The sequence below is a fragment of the Triticum dicoccoides genome, chromosome 6A, assembly GCF_002162155.2.
Source record: "Triticum dicoccoides isolate Atlit2015 ecotype Zavitan chromosome 6A, WEW_v2.0, whole genome shotgun sequence".
NCBI lineage: Eukaryota > Viridiplantae > Streptophyta > Magnoliopsida > Poales > Poaceae > Triticum > Triticum dicoccoides.
Window position 1 is genome coordinate 538147790 of NC_041390.1, and position 10004 is coordinate 538157793.

The following is a 10004-nucleotide window of genomic DNA, read 5'->3' on the forward strand; positions in this document are numbered from 1 at the left end:
AGATGACCCTCGGGCTCCGGAAACCCAAGGGAAAAAGGCTAGGTTGTTAGTGCAAATGTAAAACCAAGGTTGGGCCTTCCTGGAGGAGTTTTATTCAAGGCGAACTGTCAAGGGGTTCCCATTATAACCCAACCGTGTAAGGAACGCAAAATCAAGGAACATAACACCGGTATGACGGAAACTAGGGCGGCAAGAGTGGAACAAAACACCAGGCATAAGGCCGAGCCTTCCACCCTTTACCAAGTATATAGATGCATTAATTAAATAAGAGATAATGTGATATCCCAACAAATATACATGTTCCAACATGGAACAAGCTCCATCTTCACCTACAACTAACAATGCTATAAAAGGGGCTGAGCAAAGCGGTAACATAGCCAAACAACAGTTTGCTAGGACAAGGTGGGTTAGAGGCTTGACATGGCAATATGGGAGGCATGATAAGGCATGTGGTAGGTATCTTAGCATAGGCATAGCAAAAGAGCGAGCAACTAGCAAGAAAAGATAGAAGTGATTTCGAGGATATGGTCATCTTGCCTTCAAAGATCTTAAGACGAAAGCTTGATCCTCGAAAACGTACTCAACGGGTCCTCGATCACGTACTCGTCTCCCGGCTCTACCCAAAGCAAAAACACAAGCAAAGGGAACCACAATCAACCACGGTGCAATGCGCAAGCAACATGATGCAAAACATGGCATGATATGCGGGATGTGATATGCAATGCATGTGTGTGCTCCGGAAGGAAAAGATTGAACCAGGCCTCAACTTGGAAAACCAAGAGTGCTGCTGGAAAGATGATTTGATTTCGGTCAAAATCGATATAAAGATCACCGGAATCGGATGCACGGTTTGCAAATGGCAAGCAAAACAATAATGACACAAAGCTGCGATTAACAGCACGATGCCATCTAGAATGCAACAAGAAATTAAGCTACTGCACTCTAACATAACAACAAAGCACATGGCAGTGATCCACTCAAGATGCTTGACAAAAGATGAACACTGAGCTACGGCTAGTTCACACAATATCAGGCTCAAACAAGCATGACAAAAGTGCAAAAAAATATCAGGTTCGTGAAAATAACAACATGGCAGGAATTAACATCAGGAAGCAATGTTTAGAGCAAGATAACAATATGCTACAGGAAGATATCATGGCAAAGCAAGGCATGGCATGAAATTACTCAAAGCATATAACAAAAGTCCCTTACTGACCATAAGCCAAAAGGGATCAGAAGATATGATGGCACCCATGTAAACATAGCAAGTTTCGTAACAGATTCAGACTTAGCAGAAAACTAGACATGGCATAAACAGAATTACGTAGGCATGTTTATGAGCTCGATGCAATTACCACAAGGCATTGCATGACAAACTAAGCATACACCCAGCAAGAAGACATGATCAATAAGCTAACCATGGCAAGAACAATCACATAGCATGCATGGATCAACTACAACAACCTCGGCAAAATTGCTTAACACGTAAACCATCTGCCAGGAATATCTTATAGCAAAAGTAGAGCAAGATTGAGTCATGCTAGGGTGCTCCATAATTGCAAACAAAGACATGGATGGATAGAGCATAACAATATCTCAAAATCATCCTTACCAAACATGCTCAAAAGAGGCATGGATCACTTTGTAGCAACATGAATACATGACATAAAAATATCATCAGGGAAATGACTTAGAAGAAATCTAAGTCCCTGAAATCAGCAACATCACGAGAGCTACTTTGCATGCTTGTGCTAGTCACCACATTGATCACAAAAATACATGGCATACACCCCTGTAAAGATCACATGGCATATAACAAAACACATGTAGAGCTCATAGCCATATGTAGCACACATTAATCATGGAAAAAAATGACAAATGTCCATAAACTGTTAAGAATCTGAAACTAACATTATATAGCACTCTTGCAACAACACTTAGGGCATCAATATGGACTCAAATGAACATGGCGCAATGGAATGAAATGAAGAGGACATCGAGACGAACAATTTGATATGCTACACACACGAATCGGAGCAACGGTGATGAAGTTATGATGTGATGAATAGGGGCATAAAATATCACTGGGAAAAGACTTAGAAGAAATTTATACCCTCTGGAAAAGTTAACGAGGACGGGGAGATCCGGGACGGGATGGATCCAGTTCGGGACGGTGGCGTGATGATGTGTCGGCCCCGGATTGGTCCGGGCGACGTGGCTGCGGGGAGGCGGACGCGTCCGGCGGACATGTCCGGCGGTGGGGGATTTTGTCCAGTGGCGCGAGGTGGAAGGAGCTAGGGTTTCATCTGCGCGGAATTTTCGGAGGAGAGCACATATATATAGGTAGAGGGAGCTAGGAGTGTCCAAATTGAGCACGGTTTTCGGCCACGCGATCATGATCAAACGACCGAGAGGATGGAGGGGGTTTAGCTAGGTTTTGGGCCACTTTGGAGAGGTGTTTGGCTGCAACACACATGAGGCCTTTACGGTTCCTCGGTTAACCATTGGAGTATCAAACGAAGTCCAAATGGCACGAAACTTGACAGGCGGTCTACCGGTAGTGAACCAAGGCCGCTTCGCAAATTTCGGTCCATTCCGAGAAAGTTCAACACCCGCACACGAAAAGAGGCAAAAAAAGGACGCCGGAGGACATAGGAGCGCCGGATTGCAAAATGGACAACGGGGAAAATGCTCGGATGCATGAGACGAACATGTATGCAAATGTGATGCATATGATGACATGATATGAAATGCATGACACGCAAGCAAATGACAAGGCAACACATCGAATAACTGGAAGACACCTGGCGCAACGGTCTCGGGGCGTTACATCAGGTGTCACACACCTCCCCGCAGGCAAAAAGCAAAGCAGATGATCATCTATTCAAGCCCAAGGCAACGCATGATTTGTCAAGTTCACATGACAAAGTCTTTGATCAAGTTTTGGATGGCATAATGGCAGGGCTACATGTAAGGCTGAGGGGGCCGTGCCCCCCAGTCCAAATGAATTTTTTTACCAACCAGTAGTGACCACCTACAGCTTACAGCCAATTCACTTTCACATGCATGCACAAGCCTACTTTGACAACATCACCCATGTTGTATTCACTTGTTCAACTGCTTTGCCTCTGTTCCTATTTTTTTAGAACGAAGATGCTGGGAGCGTCCAACTTTAAATTAATAAAGGCCATGACGGAATAGGCAGAGTATCACCACGAGACGATCATTACATGAATTACCAAAAGCAAAAGCAAACGCCACATGCAAAGCTAGCGACCAAGACAGGAAGGGTTCACAGCCGGGCGGCGAGCACGATACAAAGCCGAAGCCCATAGTCAAGAGCGCGCAGGCTCGCGAAACAGAAGACAAAATATCACTCCCTACGTCAGGGAGGAGGCGCCGGCTCCCTAGCCACCACATACACCTGGTGAACTTGATCTTGTGCGTGCTTCAACATCTCAGAGTCCTTCCGCTTCGCCAACGGACTCCACTCATGCAGTAGGATAGAACATTTGCATATGATATTAGTCGGGTGCGATGGGAAAGATCCCTCAATGGTAAATTTTTCGCGGGTTAGCCATAAGAACCATAACATGGCCCCAATACTAGTCTACATCACGCGCTTGAGTTGACCTTGGACCGAGTCCAGAAGTCCCACAAGATCGGAAGAGGAGCGCGGGTCCCATGGGACGCCGGCTGCCTCGTGCAAAGCGCTCCAAGCAAACCTAGCTAAAGGGCATACGAAGAAAATGTGGTTTGTGTTCTCGGGATTCCCACATAATGCACAAGGACCCTTTGCTGGGCCATTCCGTTTTGCAATGTTGAGGGACGTGGGAAGGCGATCCCGGAACATTTGCCAAAGAAATACTTTGATCTTCATCGGAAGCGCGCAGGCCAAAGTCCTTTCACCTCCCTCCGTTCCGACCCTTGGCATAGTTTGTTGTATAAGGACTTGACCGAGAACTTCCCCAAGGCGTTTAGATGCCACGACACCCTATCTGGATCATTTGTCAGCGCAACGGGAGAAACCAGCTCCAGCAAGGAGCCCCACCTTGCTAATTCTGGTGCATTAAGATTACGGCAGAAATCAATGGCCTGTGGGGAAGCCAAGGCCTCTGCCACCCTAAGGTTAGGGTGCACCGCCAGTGCATATAAGTCTGAGAAATCCTCCCAAAGGGGGCGTGTGCCCACCCAAAGGTCAAGCCAAAAGCGGGTGGAACGGCCATCACCGACGGAGAATTTGGCCCCCTAGTCAAAAGCCGGTCTAATGGCCTGTAAGTCCTGCCAGAAAGGGGACCCCCTCATCACTGCATCGAAAAAGTTCCCGTTGGGAAAGTACTTCGCCCTAAGGATATCAGCCCGTCGCCCCTTGCGAGAGCTTCCAGATCCACTTGCACATTAACGCGTGTTGGAAATATGCCCTAGAGGCAATAATAAAAGTATTATTATTATATTTCTTTGTTCATGATAATAGTCTTTTATTCATGCTATAACTGTATTATCCGGAAATCATAATACACGTGTGAATACATAGACCACAATATGTCCCTAGTGAGCCTCTAGTTGACTAGCTCGTTGTGATCAATAGATAGTCATGGTTTCCTGGCTATGGACATTGGATGTCGTTGATAACGGGATCACATCATTAGGAGAATGATGTGATGGACAAGACCCAATCTTAAGCATAGCACAAAGGTCGGTTAGTTCGTTTGCTAGAGCTTTTCCAATGTCAAGTATCTCTTCCTTCGACCATGAGATCGTGTAACTCCCGGATACCGTAGGAATGCTTTGGGTGTACCAAACGTCACAACGTAACTGGGTGACTATAAAGGTGCATTACAGGTATCTCCAAAAGTGTCTGTTGAGTTGACACGGATCGAGACTGGGATTTGTCACTCCGTATGACGGAGAGGTATCTCTGGGCCCACTCGGTAATGCATCATCATAATGAGCTCAAGGTGACCAAGTGTTTGGTCACGGGATCATGCATTACGGTACGAGTAAAGTGACTTGCCGGTAACGAGACTGAACAAGGTATTGGGATACCGACGATCGGGTCTCGGGCAAGTAACGTACCGATTGACAAAGGGAATTGTATACGGGGTTTGATCGAATCCTCGACATCGTGGTTCATTCGATGACTTCATCGAGGAGCATGTGGGAGCCAACATGGGTATCCAGATCCCACTGTTGGTTATTGACCGGAGAGTCTCGGTCATGTCTGCATGTCTCCCGAACCCGTAGGGTCTACACACTTAAGGTTCGGTGACGCTAGGGTTATCAGGAAGACAAGTATGTGATTACCGAATGTTGTTCGGAGTCCCGGATGAGATCCCGGACGTCACGAGGAGTCCCGGAATGGTCCGGAGGTAAAGTTTTATATATGGGAAGTTGTTAAACGGGCACCGGAAAGTTTCGGGGTCATACCGGTATTGTACCGGGACCACCGGAAAGGTTCCGTGGGTCCACCGAGAGGGACCACCCCTCCCGGGGGGCCACTTGGGCTGCGTAGGGATAGCAGCCAGCCCCTAGTGGGCTTGGCGCGCCCCCCCCCCTTGGGCCCATGCGCCTAGGGTTGGGGGGAAACCCTAAAGGGGGCGCACCCCCCTTGCTTGGGGGGCAAGCCCCCCACCCTTTGGCCGCCGCCCCCCTCTAGGGTTTCCCCTAGAGGGTCGTCCCCCTTGCCCGTCTCCTCCTATATATAGAGGGGTGAGGGGAGGGCTGCTGTACACCACAACTCAAGGCGCAGCCCCTCCCCTCCCCAACACCTCTCCTCCTCCGTACGTGCTCGACGAAGCTCTGTCAGAATACTGCTGCACCAACTGCACCACGCCGTCGTGCTGCCCTTGGAGCTGCCTTCCTCAACCTCTCCTTCCTCCTTGCTGGATCAAGACGGAGGAGACGTCGACCGTCCCGTACGTGTGTTGAACGCGGAGGTGTTGTCCGTTCAGCACTTGGTCATCGGTGATCCGAATCACGACGAGTACGACTCCATCATCACCATCCCCTTGAATGCTTCCGCACTCGATCTACAAGTGGTATGTAGATGCAAACTCTTCCCCTTGACTCGTTGCTTAGATGAACTCATAGATGGATCTTGGTGAAACCGTAGGAAATTTTTTAATTTTCCGCAACGTTCCCCAACAGTGGCATCATGAGCTAGGTCTATGCGTAGTTCTCTTTGCACGAGTAGAACACAATTTTGTTGTGGGCGTGGATCTTGTCAACTTGCTTGCCTCTACTAGTCTTTTCTTGCTTCAGCGGTATTGTGGGATGAAGCGGCCTGGACCAACCTTACACGTACGCTTACGTGAGACCGATTCCACCGATTAACATGCAATAGTTGCATAAGGTGGCTGGCGGGTGTCTGTCTCTCCCACTTTAGTTGGAGCGGATTCGATGAAAAGGGCCCTTATGAAGGGTAAATAGAAGTTGACAAAATCACGTTGTGGTTATTCGTAGGTAAGAAAACGTTCTTGCTAGAACCCAATTGCAGCCATGTAAAAGATGCAACAACAATTAGAGGACGTCTAACTTGTTTTTGCAGCGATTGATCATATGATGTGATATGGCCAGAAGTTGTGATGAATGATGAATTGTGATGTATGAGATCATGTTCTTGTAATAGGATTCACGACTTGCATGTTGATGAGTATGACAACCGGCAGGAGCCATAGGAGTTGTCTTTATTTTTTGTATGACCTGCGTGTCATTAAAGAACGCCATGTAAACTACTTTACTTTACTGCTAAACGCGTTAGCCATAGAAGTAGAAGTAGTCGTTGGCGTGACAACTTCATGAAGACACGATGATGGAGATCATGATGATGGAGATCATGGTGTCAAGCCGGTGACAAGATGATCATGGAGCCCCGAAGATGGAGATCAATGGAGCTATATGATATTGGCCATATCATGTCACAACTATATAATTGCACGAGATATTTATTATGTTTATGCATCTTGTTTACTTAGGACGACGGTAGTAAATAAGATGATCCCTTACAAAATTTCAAGAAGTGTTCTCCCCTAACTATGCACCGTTGCTACAGTTCGTCGCTTCTAAGCACCACGTGATGATCGGGTGTGATGGATTCTTACGTTCACATACAACGGGTGTAAGACAGTTTTTACACAGCGAAAACACTTAGGGTTAACTTGACGAGCCTAGCATGTGCAGACATGGCCTCGGAACACGGAGACCGAAAGGTCGAACACGAGTCATATGGAAGATACGATCAACATGAGAATGTTCACCGATGATGACTAGTCCGTCTCACGTGATGATCGGACACGGGCTAGTCGACTCGGATCGTGTAAGCACTTAGATGACTAGAGGGATGTCTAATCTGAGTGGGAGTTCATAATTTGATTAGAACTTAATTATCATGAACTTAGTCTAAAGCTTTTGCAAATATGTCTTGTAGATCAAATGGCCAACGCTCATGTCAACATGAACTTCAACGCGTTCCTAGAGAAAACCAAGCTGAAAGATGATGGCAGCAACTATACGGACTGGGTCCGGAACCTGAGGATCATCCTCATAGCTGCCAGGAAACAATATGTCCTAGAAGGACCGCTAGGTGACGCTCCCGTCCCAGAGAACCAAGACATTATGAATGCTTGGCAGTCTCGTGCTGATGATTACTCCCTCGTTCAGTGCGGCATGCTTTACAGCTTAGAACCGGGGCTCCAAAAGCGTTTTGAGCATCACGGAGCATATGAGATGTTCGAGGAGCTGAAACTAGTTTTCCAAGCTCACGCCCGGGTCGAGAGATATGACATCTCCGACAAGTTCTATAGTTGTAAGATGGAGGAAAATAGTTCTGTCAGTGAACACATACTCAAGATGTCTGGGTTGCACAACCGTATGACCCAGCTGAATATTAACCTCCCTGATGAGGCAGTCATTGACAGAATCCTTCAGTCGCTCCCACCAAGCTACAAGAGCTTTGTGATGAACTACAATATGTAGGGGATGGTAAAGACCATTCCTGAAGTATTTTCTATGCTAAGGTCAGCAGAGGTTGAAATCAAGAAAGAACATCAAGTGTTGATGGTCAATAAGACCACTAAGTTCAAGAAAGGCAAGGGTAAGAAGAACTTCAAGAAGGACGGCAAAGAGGTTGCCGCACCCGGTAAGCCAGTTGCCGGGAAGAAGTCAAAGAATGGACCCAAGCCTGAGACTGAGTGCTTTTATTGCAAGGGGAAGGGTCACTGGAAGCGGAACTGCCCCAAATACTTAGCGGATAAGAAGGCCGGCAACACTAAAAGTATATTTGATATACATGTAATTGATGTGTACCTTACCAGTACTCGTAGTAACTCCTGGGTATTTGATACCGGTGCCGTTGCTCATATTTGTAACTCACAGCAGGAGCTGCGGAATAAGCGGAGACTGGCAAAGGACGAGGTGACGATGCGCGTCGGGAATGGTTCCAGAGTCGATGTGATCGTCGTCGGCACGCTACCTCTACATTTACCTACGGGATTAGTTTTGAACCTTAATAATTGTTATTTGGTGCCAAGTTTGAGCATGAACATTGTATCTGGATCTCGTTTAATACGAGATGGCTACTCATTTAAGTCTGAGAATAATGGTTGTTCGATTTATATGAGAGATATGTTTTATGGTCATGCTCCGATGGTCAATGGTTTATTCTTAATGAATCTCGAACGTAGTGTTACACATATTCATAGCGTGAATACCAAAAGATGTAAAGTTGATAACGATAGTCCCACATACTTGTGGCACTGCCGCCTTGGTCACATTGGTGTCAAGCGCATGAAGAAGCTCCATGCTGATGGACTTTTAGAGTCTCTTGATTATGAATCATTTGACACATGCGAACCATGCCTCATGGGCAAGATGACCAAGACTCCGTTCTCCGGAACAATGGAGCGAGCAACCAACTTGTTGGAAATCATACATACCGATGTGTGCGGTCCAATGAGTGTTGAGGCTCGCGGAGGATATCGTTATGTTCTCACTCTCACAGATGACTTGAGTAGATATGGGTATGTCTACTTGATGAAACACAAGTCTGAGACCTTTGAAAAGTTCAAGGAATTTCAGAATGAAGTAGAGAATCAACGTGACCGAAAGATAAAATTCCTACGATCAGATCGTGGAGGAGAATACTTAAGTCACGAATTTGGTACACACTTAAGGAAATGTGGAATCGTTTCACAACTCACGCCGCCTGGAACACCTCAGCGTAACGGTGTGTCCGAACGTCGTAATCGCACTCTATTGGATATGGTGCGGTCTATGATGTCTCTTACCAATTTACCGCTATCATTTTGGGGATACGCTCTAGAGACAGCTACATTCACTTTAAATAGGGCACCGTCTAAATCCTTTGAGACGACACCGTATGAATTATGGTTTGGGAAGAAACCTAAGCTGTCGTTTCTGAAAGTTTGGGGATGCGATGCTTATGTCAAGAAACTTCAACCTGAAAAGCTCGAACCCAAGTCGGAAAAATGCGTCTTCATAGGATACCCTAAGGAAACTGTAGGGTATACCTTCTACTTAAGATCCGAGGGCAAGATCTTCCTTGCCAAGAATGGATGCTTTCTGGAAAAAGAGTTTCTCTCGAAAGAAGTAAGTGGGAGGAAAGTAGAACTCGATGAAGTACTACCTCTTGAGCGGGACAGTAGTGCAGCTCAGGAAGATATTCCTGTGATGCCTACTCCAACTGAAGAGGAAAATAATGATGATGATCAAGGTACTTTGGATCAAGTTGCTACTGAACTTCGTAGGTCCACAAGGACACGTTCTGCACCAGAGTGGTACGACAACCCTGTCCTGGAAATCATGTTGTTAGACAACGGTGAACCTTCGAACTATGAAGAAGCGATGGCGGGCCCAGATTCCAACAAATGGCTAGAAGCCATGAAATCCGAGATAGAATCCATGTATGAAAACAAAGTATGGACTTTGACTGACTTGCCCGATGATCGGTGAGCGATAGAAAACAAATGGATCTTTAAGAAGAAGAC